The following is a 12902-nucleotide window of genomic DNA, read 5'->3' as shown; positions in this document are numbered from 1 at the left end:
ATAGGAGATGGAGCAGTACCTGCACAGAGAGAGAGAAAAGGGTGAAGGACCTGATCACATGACCTGAAGGTCCTCAACCTTACAGTGTGGAGAGCAGCCTGACAGAGGAAGAGGGAGAAGACTGAGCTGTAAGTGCGGTGTGGGTCAGTCAGTCAGTAATGTGTGTGTCAGTAAGTGTCTGTGTCAGTAAGACACAGACAGTCAATGTGCGTGTCAGTAATGTGTGTGTCAGTAGGTGTGTGTTTGTGTATGTTAGTGGTGTCTTAAAGGGGTTGTCCGGCGCTAAAAAATTATTTACAGAATAACACACATTACAAAGTTATACAACTTTGTAATGTATGTTATGTCTGTGAATGGCCCCCTTCCCCGTGTCCCACCACCCCCACCCGTGTACCCGGAAGTGTGGTGCGCTATACATACCTGTCATGTGCCGACCACGGTCTCCGATCCTCAGCAGTGACGTCTTCTTCGGGCGGACGGCGGATCTTCCCGAGTGCCGGCCGCCCTCTGCAGCGTCATCCGAAGCTCAGCCGCGATTGGCTGAGCATAACTGTGCTCAGCCAATCGCGGCTGATGACGCGGCCACGTCATCAGCTGCTCAGCTGTCCAGCTGTCAGCTGCTCAGCTGCTCAGCTGTCCAGAAGGCTTGGTTTGGGTGCTTGTAGCTTGTAGAACTCTGCCGGTGTAACTTGTACTGTGTGTGACTTAGTTGAAGAAGCTTGTACACGTGGTTAGGACTGACCACGTGCATGTATATTGCAAACTTGCTTTATATCACATCTACTGTTGATTTAGATTTTGAAAATTATAACGACAGGGACACTTTAAATAGGGCTTTGTGCGGATGAGTAAGGAAGCCCCATCATAGGATGTGAACACCTAGTGATGCCCACATCATCTTGTAGTGAATTCTCTCCTCCAGTATTTCTATGAGTACTACGCATGATCTGATCCTGTAAGGTGGCACTGCACCCCTGGACCTTACTAGGCATCCTTTTACCTTGTTTTGTTTGCAGTATCTCCATGTGTCTTTGCAGTGACATGTTCGGTTGCCTACTGCCGGAGAAACGCTGCAGGTAACATTCTTTCCTTAGAATATGTGCAGAGTGCAGCCACGAGGATAAGGATCTGACTAATTCAATACAAATTGGCCGCTATACAGAAGAATGTCATTTCACTAGAGAGTAAATATTTAAATGTCTTAAACCTGGCGCAGAAGGAAAAGCTGCAATCTGAAGATTAAAGTGTAGGCCTTAACCCCTGTGCTGTCAGCGGGATGAGAAACGCATTAATTATTGGATGGATGCCCCCTGGCATCGAAAGTGTTAAGGTGAAGGCAGGACAACCTTGAGGGTCCCTATCATTGTATCAGTACAGGTGCTAGGACCCCTGTTGATCATTATAATAAAGGTGCAGAAGCCACAACTGGATATGCTATGCCCAGTGGCGGTCTTTGGCACCAAGCAGGGGGGCCCCCACGCCCCGCTCTTGTGCTTAAGACCGCTGGACAGGGCCACTGCCCCGCTCGCTGCTGCAATTTGAAATGTAACTATGAGCACTCGCAATGAGCGCTCATAGTTACATACAGCAGCAGCACTGACTGGGTGGGAGCCATTGGCTCCCTTCCTGTCAGTCACTCTTGTGGCCGCAGAAAGTGTTTTCCCTGTGGTCACAAGTGGCCGCTTTGTCCTTGTGGTGCCGGCGCTCCATTGACATCACTGGAGAATCGGCGCCAGGACAAGGGGAGTGCAGCCTCTTGTGATTGCAGGGAAAACCCTTCCTGCGGCCACAAGAGTGAAGAGAAGAGGATACACCCAGACCCAGGTGAGTGTTTTATTGTGCTATATACTATATGGGAGGGGGAGCACACAGGGGTCTGTTTAACTGGGGGAGCGCACAGCGGGGGTCTATATAAACGGGGGGATCACACAGGGGGGAAGCACACAAGGGATATATACTACTGGGGGCAGCACACAAGGTGTATATACTATTGGGGGCAGCACACAAGGTGTATAAACTACTGGGGCAGCACACAGCTTTCTATTGTTGTGGAGGGCATGTCGAGAGGGGGGGGGGCAGACATAACTTCGTTTGGGGCCCTAGAAATGCCAAGACCGCCCCTGGCTATGCCTCTTCATTTCCATTTTGCACAGCCATAGTGGCTGAAAATTCTGTATACTGGGAGTCCTATTGACTTCCATTGTAATCCTGCGTGGAGATGAAGTGTCACGGCATGTGTAGCCGCATACATCTGCTCCTTCACTCTAGCAATTGCAATCTAGCCTTAGCACCTGGATCCTCACTGATAAAATAATAAGTAGCTAAAGTTAAATATATATATATATATATATATATATATAAGCTAAATATATATATATAATTAGAGAGGAGCAAAGTGAATCCGGCGAATCATAATTCGCTGCGAAACGGGTTGTCAATTAGCTACGTCCTGCAAAGTGAATTCCCGAAATTCGGTAAGGAAATTCTAAAAAAAAAAGAATGGCGGCCGCACATGCTTTCTGGAGCATCACTGAGCGGGAGAAAGGGATTAACCATAATCCCTAACGTCAGTCCAGTCAGATGCAGGCCCCTCTGTGATGTCAGCACCTCCCCCTATATAAGGAGGTTCGGTAACGGAGGCGGCCAGTCGGCTGTGTGTGAAGGAGAGAGCAGGAGGGCAGCAGGCAGTTAGAGCAGAGCAGGGAGAGACTAACAGAGAGATATAGGGACACAGAGAAGAAGATAGGAGGGATTGTGGGGGATTGTTTGTTGTAGCTGCCAACTAAGTGTCCAGTTTACCAAGTAACTGGGTGCCTTTAGGTATTCACTGGGACTAGTGATGAGCGAATAGTAAAATATTCGAATATTCAATGTTCGTACGAATATCTCCCGAATATTCGATCAAATATTCGATCCCATTAACCCTTAGGGGACACAGCCAGTTTTCATTTTTGCGTTTTCGTTTTTCCCTCCTCGTGTATATAAGGCCATAGCGCCTGCATTTTTCCACCTAGAGACCCAAATGAGCCCTTATTTTTTGCGCAACTAATTGTACTTTGCTATGGCAGATGTAATTTTTGCCTAAAATGTGCCGGGAAACCAGAAAAAAATTCAAAGTGTGGTGAAATTGAAAAACGCATTTCTTTTATTTGGGGGAAATGTGTTTTTACGCCATTCACCCTGGGGTAAAACTGACTTGTTATGCATGTTCCTCAAGTTGTTACGATTAAAACGATATGTAACATGTATAACTTATATTGTATCTGATGGCCTGTAAAAAATTCAAACCGTTGTTAACAAATATACGTCACTTAAAATGGCTCCATTCCCAGGCTTATAGCGCTTTTATCCTTTGGTCTATGGGTCTGTGTGAGGTGTCATTTTTTGCGCCATGATGTGATCTTTCTATCGGTACCTTGATTGCGCATATATGACTTTTTGATCGCTTTTTATTACAATTATTCTGGATTTGATGCGACAGAAATTGCGCAATTTTGCACTTTGGGATTTTTTTGCGCTGACGCCGTTTACCGTACGAGATCAGGAATGTGATTAATTAATAGTTCGGGCGATTACGTACGCGGCGATAGCAAACATGTTTGTTTATTAATTAATTAATTTATTTTTATTTATAAAATGGGGAAAGGGGGGTGATTCAGACTTTTATTAGGGGAGGGGGTTTTGTGTTATTAAAAATACTTTTTTCTTTTACTTTACACATATACTAGAAGCCCCCCTGGGGTTAGGGTTATTCCCCCTGGGGTTAGGGTTATTCCCCCTGGGGGACTTCTAGTATATGTACTCTGATCTCTCATAGAGATCCATGCAGTATAGTTATACTGCATGAATCCATGAGATCGGTGTTCTATTACTTTTGGCTGCTGCAGCCAAAAGCAATAGAATGCCGAGCCGGGATCAGCGCCATTACGGAGCAGACCCCGGCCCGGGATGGATGCGGGGATCGCCCCCCCGCAATCGCGCCGCAGGGGGGCGATCCCCCCACTAGACCACCAGGTATGGAGATTAGCAAGTATTTAGAAGCAGCTGTCAACTTTGACAGCTGCTTCTAAGTACTTAATTAGCGGGCACGGCGATCGGACCGTGCCCGCTAATAGCCGCGAGCCCGGGCTACTCGCGGCACCCGGGATCGCGGCAGTTCAGAGGGTGGTCGCCGCGCGACCCCCCTCTGAACTCCCATAGCGGCACGAGGACGTTCAATAACGTCCTGGTGCAGCTATGGGTTAAAGTCAATGGGAACAAGTATTCGATTATTGAAAAACATCTATACGACCACTTGAAGGTAAAAACCATAAAAAATATTTATCGAATATTCGCCAAACTATTCGATAATATTCCATAGATCGAATACCTTACTATTCGATCGAATATCTATTCGATCGAACAGTATTTTTCTCATCATTAACTGGGACCAGTGAAGACGCAGTCCATATTATTCACTCACTAGGCACTGGGCACTCCTATTGAGTTATACCAGTTTATTGGGATCAGTGAATGGAGCGTGCGCCTCACATAATCAGTGCCCGCACTCCACTCCTACTGTGTTATATAAGTTGGGTTTTATTAGATTGGATGAGTGACTGGCTGATTGACTCTTTTTTTATATTGTGATTTTCTAATTTTGACACTTTTACAAGAACATGCTTTAACAAATTTGCCCTTCTATAATAGTCCCAGTATTGTAGCTACTAGAGTTTGGCTGTTTTATTGAAATTCGTTAAGATTTGCAAATATAAATGAAATTGGCTCAAAGTTTGTGAAACTCACGAAACTAATCTCTGGCTGCTTCGCTCATCTCTATTTATAAGAATAAAAAAAAACCAAAAAAAAACCATAATATTCAGGATATAAATAATCATAACCTTAAAAATTTTGAAATATTCGGGGACTAAGAAATGGAATGGATGGAATGGATACAAAAAAAGCACAATTTGGAAATTTGAAATCTCTTGATTTTTATTTTACTTGTTTTTTTTTTGTAAGCTCTGATGGTTTTGGCAATTTTGACAAATTATACAGTTCTATGTTTCTCATTTTCAGTCATTTCAATCAATATTACTCTGCTTTCTCACAACCACAAGCCAATAAGGGTAAGTTCACACAGGGTGCAGATTATTTGTTGCAATTTCACCTGAATTCTTAGCCAATGGATGTCTCCATTCTCAGCCAAGTGGTCTTCACTGACTGATGTTTGGCTAATTTATAGATAGTGGACAAAGCCCAGGAAGAAGGGGTCGGGCTTAGCATGTACTCTGTTTCAAAGAAAGAGAGAGCTTGGCTATGAACCTGCAAGCTGTGCCAGTCTGACTCCTCTTGATAATCCACATTGTTCCTCGGTGCTTAATGTAACCCCCTTCTTGCTGTGCTGCAGCTGGTTCTTTCATTTCTGCTCACATAGCACCTGGCAAAGCCAATGCATCAGTAACATCTTCTCCATCCACACGTAATCTAATACTGTAAGGTGTAAATTATCATTACAGCCAGTCTGTTGAGTCCATCAGCACTATGTCATGGCATAGCAAAAAGAAGTATGTGCTTTGCTGTGACTGGCCAGAGAAGTAAGGGAAAGGAAGCCTTGTGTGTGTACTACTTGCAAAACCGTCTGAAATGGAAGGAATGGGAAATAGGTGTGCCCCACTGAGGAGACCTCACCAACCTTTATAATGGTTGTAACATATTATGAGTATTATGAGTTTGAGAATGTCACATTTTTATCCTTTCGTCCTCAAGCCATGGTTAGAGGTACCTGGAAGCAGATTACTTTTCTCTCCACATATAGAACACATGCATACTTCCTCGAGCTGAGCATAAAGGCGTATGGGGGTTGGTATAGCTGTTGGCCAATAGTAGCTAATGAAGGTGATTCAATGGCTCAGTGGTCAGACAAGTTCACTGCCTTTCCATTCAGTTCTATGGGACTGTCCCATGGGGACACCGATCCCCCCCCTATGCACAGCCCCCATATGCACACTCTGGATCAGAGATAATACGACCCAAGTAAAGTCATTGGACCGGTCCTGGCACTGCTATAGGGGATGCTGATAATTCGCAATATCTAACTTGGTGACAACAGTACAGCAGTGGCGGGTGCAGATCAATGGTTGTATCAGAGCCAAGTGTATGACCTCCCCTTCTGCATCCTGTGGAGGGATCAGCGAGGTTACTGTGGTATAACACTCTTCATACCGTAAAACAACACAGCTCACAGGAACACTCAGTCACACTCTATAAGCCATGAGTCATATGCTTACCATTCACTCATCACACCTGGATATGTTTTCTTCAAGATGACCAGTAAATGACTGAAAATACGGAAACCTACGCGACAACTTCCAGTTACATGGAAACACACGCTAAGGTCCGTACAGAATATTTTCAATACAAAATGATTCATGACAATTGTCAGTAATTACTCTCTGGTATCTGCCATTGCACAATGCAGGTGGCTGACTGGGATCATAGACAGGAAGCTAAGAAAATGTTCTGCCCCTTTAATCACTACTTTATCGGACATATGTCTGGTTCTGAGAGTCTCAAGAGATATTTTATAAGCTGAACTAGACTACCGACTCAAGTTGAATCTCCAAATTCGACATATCTTAAGTTCAAATTTCTGAGCTCATACATTTCTTAAAGGGGCATTGTCACTTAAAAAAAAACTAAAACAAAACACTTTTTTCCTGTCCTAAAGACATTAGAGATGAGAGAAGCGTCGGCTTGCGTGCTTCTCTCCCCAGACTGCTGCAGGAGATGGCTTCTATGCTAAAGGTCCTATTACGGCAAGTGATTATCGTCCACACTTGGCAGATTAACGGCCGCTCTGGCCGATGATGGTTTGGTGTAATAGGTCATGTTAAAATGCAATGATCAGCTAACATGCACGATTTCGGCTGATCGTTGTCTTTCAACATGTTCGATCAAATCGATCATGACAGCAACAGCAGGCTGCCGCTCTCTCCAATTGGCAGCCGGGACTACCTAAAGATCATTTGGGTATCGTATGGTAATAGCATGCACCTTTAGTCTATGGAGCTCTTCTCTTGCAATGAAATGAGGAGAGCAGCGAGTTGGGGGGGGGGGGGGGGGGGGGGAGGTTCTAAACAGTGATCAGTGATTTCTATAGGGCTTGGACTGTATAAATATAGGGGGAAATTTGTTAAGATCTGCATTTAACATGCTTATCTTAAGGGTAAGTAATGCTGGATAAAAAAATATGGGGTTGCTCTTAAAGGGGTACTTCAACATGTGGTAAAAAGTTAACACACTTCAGAAGCATATAGCACTGGTTACCTGTCTGCCCCAGTTCTGTAAAACTTTTTTGGGGGGGCTTAGTTCTGACCAGTTGCTCAGTACTCCCTGAGTTCATTGCTTTTTATGAGCTCTTCGTCATAGTCCTCCCACTCTACCTCCCCCTCTCCCCCAGCACTCCGACCAGTTCCCCACCCAAAGCTGTTGCAGAACATCTTATTTCACTGCAGACTATTGCACAGTGAATTCGCAGCACCTGCTGTATTTATTCCCTGTCTGCTCAGTAGCATCATTCAGCACAAGGCAGCATGCTGTAAACACACTCTACCTGAATTTACCATTAGATATATAGGCATCTGTGTATATGACAGGGAGATGGTGATGTAGGCTGGAGGGGCTAATCAGAGGTGGTGACTAGAGTTGATCGAACCTCGAGAAATCCTAGGTTCGATTGAACTCGAACATAACCCGGACCTTCCGCATTAGATTGCTGATGTCTTAATGGTCCGTGCGGAAGGAGGAGTGTGCCCAGGGACTGCCTGGAATTTACTATTACTATTACCTAGGCTGAATCCTGGAATTCCAGGTGGTCCCCGGGCACTCTACTCCTTCCACACAAACCGGGAAGGCTTCAGCAATCAAATGCGGAAGGTTCGGGAATGTTCGATCGAACATAAGAATGTTTGATCAATTCTAGTGAGGACATCCCGGAGCACCTTTAGGAGCACTGACCCGCCCCCATCATGCCGATCCGGCCCACCCACTTCTTTGATTATCATTAGAAGGAATGGGCCGGCTCGGCACAATAATGGAGGAGCAGTGCTCCTAACGGTGCTCCGGCCCGAGGATTCAACTACTAACTGCATGAGAACGGCACCAAGGAGGAAGGTAAGAGATATAACTTCCTCCTTGCCGCCCAGTGCACATCAGCAGGTTAGATTCGTCTGTACCTGGCTATGTGTTCTCATCACAGTATATGCAGATATGCACAGTACACATATATGCAGGTCCCATCTCAGGACCTTTGCCTATCTCTAGAATGTACCCCCCTTCCCCACCCTATCGGGTTGCAGTGGCAAGAGGTGGTTGTTTTCTGCTCCCATAGACACGAATGGGAGTTGTCTTTGATGGGAATACCCCTTTAAGTTTATGCCCACCTCGTCACCTAGGTGTACGTATATCCCGTCAGTCACAGCGCACTGCGGTCGTTACCAGAGGCTTAGCCCGGATATAACGCTGGCCTCAGATATTCAGTCTCTTAGTGATATAAAGTATCAACACAAAAACAAATTAGAGCAAATAAATCAGGAGATTCTTCACTTACCCGATGACAAAAAATTTAGCTTCAGCTGCTTAAAAAGAGTCTAAGCTGCCAGAGCAGATAACTGGTACTGCAAAAATTCCAGGAAGCCATGACCACTGTAGAACATAGATACTATTCACAATGTCTGTAACTCGAGAACCACACTCAAGAGCCGGGATTAGAGGAAGTATTTTGGCTCTACCTGCCCGCTACAAAAAAAAATTCTTGCAGGGATAACTCTTCCATGTATCATTATGTGTCATGAAACTGAACGCCATGAAATTAGACACAATTTTTTTTTTAAATAGCAAAAAGTAAAAAAAAATTTTTGGGATACATTTTGAACAAGAGTCTTCATTCCAGAAGCAGCATTAAATGTTCATTGCTGTCAATGAACGGGAACATTTCTGTTTACATCTAGTGGCTGAAACCCCATACAGACCTAATACTTCTCACAGCTGAGAGTTGGCTACGATGTGTCCTGTCTAAGCAATGGAGAAGGACTGAAATCGTTTATTAGAGCGAGTCCAGGGGATGTGACCGCACGCGGCAAAACATTTCGGGCCAGTCTAACAGTTGGGCCAATGGTTAAAGCGTATAGGGTGAATATGATGGTGTCCGTCTCTACGCAGACATATAGGCAGGTAATGATGATTGTGGATGATGGAAAACTGATCCATATGCTATGCTTTACTTAGAGGCTCAAGGGATAACGTTGATCTGTTTTATCCCTTTTATTCATATGAATAGTCTTTGAGCAGGCAGATAACCAGCCTACAGCAGTCCTCAACATCACTGAGTGTATTATCCCTCTACTATGACATCACTGTATGCCTTATCCCTATAATATGACATCACTGTGTGCACTATACCTGTACTATGACATCACTGTGTGCACTATACCTGTACTATGACATCACTGTGTGCACTATACCTGTACTGTGACATCACTGTGTGCACTATACCTGTACTGTGACATCACTGTGTGCACTATACCTGTACTGTGATATCACTGTGTGCATTATACCTGTACTGTGACATCACTGTGTGCATTATACCTGCACTGTTATATCACTGTGTGCATCATCCCTGTACTATGATATCACTGAGTGTATTATCCCTGTACTGGGACATCACTGTGTGCATCATCCTTGTACTGTAATATCACTGTGTGCATTATATCTGTACTGTTATATCACTGTGTGCATCATCCCTGTTACTGTAATATCACTGTGTGCATTATACCTGTACTGTAATATCACTGTGTGCATTATACCTGTACTGTGACATCACTGTGTGCACTATACCTGTACTGTGACATCACTGTGTGCATCAATATCATCATCATCCCTGTACTGTTACATCCCCATGTGCATTATCATTGTCATCCCTGTACTGTTACATAACCATGTGCATTATCATTGTCATCCCTTTACTGTTACATCACCATGTGCATTATCATTGTCATCCCTGTACTGTTACATCACTGGGTGCATCATCCCTGTACTGGTACATCACCAGGTGCATTATCCCTGTACTGTGATATCACTGTGTGCATTATACCTGTACTGTTATATCACTGTGTGCATCATCCCTGTACGGACAGTGTTAGGGGACATTGAATTCTATGAATCTATTCACATGATCCGTGCTGTGCTGTGGTGTGGTGTACTTGCTGGGTTGATGCACTGCCAAGCTGCCCAGGGGCGGGGATGCTGGGCGGCGGTTGGCATAGGGGTGCACTTGCTGTCGTGATAGCTACCAGGTCTATGCATATTAAACACAGCTGTCAGGCTCCAGGGGGTGGTGATGCGCTACCAGGTTTGGAGGGGAGCATGGAAACGAAAGTAGAAATGGATGCAAATGCAAATGATTATCCACAGATCACGGAGTAAAAATAGCGGGAGGTTTTGCGGCCCTGAAAAATCCCTGAACGTGTGAATGAGGCCTAAGTGAGGTATCCCACCATAGCTACAGCACATAGAACTTACTCTTGAGGTGCTCAGGATATCTGTATGCATACACAGAGGTGCAGTGATCAAAGTTGCATCTAGGCCCTTGTGCCCATCTATTGCATAACATCACACTATGATACATACTGTAGTAGATTACGCCCCTAATAAGTTTGCCCCCAATTCCTCTTTTATCACCTTTGCCTTCTTTGTGCATCACAAAGTTCACACCAGGCGACTCCTTCCTAAAGCGAGAGGTCACCTATGTCTCATTCAGTTCTTATCTAATAGCTGTTGATAAAGAGATAAAACGCTGCTAAATACCCAATATCGAGGCGGGATTGAATGTATTGTTTTGTTGGTATAATTTATATTTTCCATCCTGTCATCTAGTCTGCAGTTCGCTTAAAACAGCTGCTATTTATACCGCTGGGATTTGCGCTGGTGCCTGGTGTAATTTTGCTGTTGGATCTGATCCACACACATGATGTTCCAAACTCACACCTCTTCTGGATAAATAATGTACCCCTTACAGAGCCGGAGCCTGTCAGAGCACAAACGCCAAAACCTGGACTCTCATTGTTTCCAATAAAGAAATGAATGGACACAGGAAGAAAGAATGAATAAGAAAAAAAAAAGAAGAGTGATATAACAAGTGATATGCGTATTTCATATAACAGAGCGACCCAAAAGTAACGTAAGAAGAAAGGAGTATTAGAAATGAGTATGGGACCATTGGGATCATTGGGATAGTGACAGCAGCAGAAGAAGAAGAGTGTGCTGATCTTTAGGGGACCAGTGACCTGTTCTCTCTATGCTTAGGCTAGTATATAGCTATTCCTGGTAAAGATTGTAAATTGTCACCTATTATATAAAATTCCTATTAAATACAAAACACAGCTTTTCTGGTAAGGCTGGGTTCACACTGCGTTTTCAGCATCCGTTTAACGGATCCGTTTTTTTTAACGGTCAAAAAAGTAGTGTCAACAGTACTTTATTGTGCGTAAAAAAAAGCATCCGTTTTTGTTTTTTTTTTAGAATGGAAGTCAATGGAAAAACGGATCAAAAACGGATGCACACAAATGCATCCGTTTTTTGCAATCCATTTTTTGCAAAAAACTGATCCGTTAAACGGATGCTGAAAATGCAGTGTGAACCTAGCCTAACCCTTAGGCCTCATTCACATGCCCAGTGTTTTTCAAGGACTATGACAGTAGCGGGGGAGAGACAGGAGTGGGGTAGATAGGAGCGAGGAGAGACAGGAGCAGTGATGGTAACGTGGAGAGACAGGAGTGGTGACAGGAGCGGGGAGAGGTGGGAGCAGGAAGAGACAGGAGTGGTGACAGGAGCGGGGAGAGATGGGAGCGGGAAGAGACAGGAGTGGTGACAGGAGCGGGGAGAGATGGGAGCGGGAAGAGACAGGAGTGGTGACAGGAGCGGGGAGAGATGGGAGCGGGAAGAGACAGGAGTGGTGACAGGAGTGGGGAGAGATGGGAGCAGGAAGAGACAGGAGTGGTGACAGGAGTGGGGAGAGATGGGAGCGGGAAGAGACAGGAGTGGTGACAGGAGCGGGGAGAGATGGGAGCAGGAAGAGACAGGAATGGTGACAGGAGCTGGGAGATGGAAGCGGGAAGAGACAGGAGTGGGGGGAGATGGGAGTGGTGACAGGAGCACAGAGAGATGGGAGCGGGAAGAGACAGGAGTGGGGGGAGATGGGAGATGGGAGCGGGAAGAGAAAGGAGTGGTGACAGGAGCAGGTAGATGGGAGCAGAGAGAGACACGAGCGGTGACTGGAGTGGGTGACAGGAGCGGGGAGAGATGGGAGCAGGAAGAGACAGGAATGGTGACAGGAGCGGGAAGAGACAGGAGTGGTGACAGGAGCGGGAAGAGACAGGAGTGGTGACAGGAGCGGGGAGATGGGAGCAGGAAGAGACAGGAGTGGTGACAGGAGCGGGGAGAGATGGGAGCAGGAAGAGACAGGAGTGGTGACAGGAGCAGGGAGAGATGGGAGCAGGAAGAGACAGGAGTGGTGACAGGAGCGGGGAGAGATGGGAGCGGGAAGAGACAGGAGTGGTGACAGGAGCGGGAAGAGACAAGAGTGGTGACAGGAGCGGGAAGAGACAGGAGTGGTGACAGGAGCGGGAAGAGACAGGAGTGGTGACAGGAGCGGGAAGAGACAGGAGTGGTGACAGGAGCGGGGAGATGGGAGCGGGAAGAGACAGGAGTGGTGACAGGAGCGGGAGATGGGAGCGGGAAGAGACAGGAGTGGTGACAGGAGTGGGGGGAGATGGGAGTGGTGACAGGAGCGCAGAGATATGGGAGCGGGAAGAGACAGGAGTGGGGGGGATGGGAGCGGGAAGAGAAAGGAGTTGTGACAGGAG

This window comes from Dendropsophus ebraccatus, chromosome 12 (assembly GCF_027789765.1).
Source record: "Dendropsophus ebraccatus isolate aDenEbr1 chromosome 12, aDenEbr1.pat, whole genome shotgun sequence".
In the NCBI taxonomy this organism is placed as follows: domain Eukaryota; kingdom Metazoa; phylum Chordata; class Amphibia; order Anura; family Hylidae; genus Dendropsophus; species Dendropsophus ebraccatus.
The sequence above is the reverse complement of the archived record's forward strand: the minus strand, read 5'-3'. Positions refer to the sequence as shown.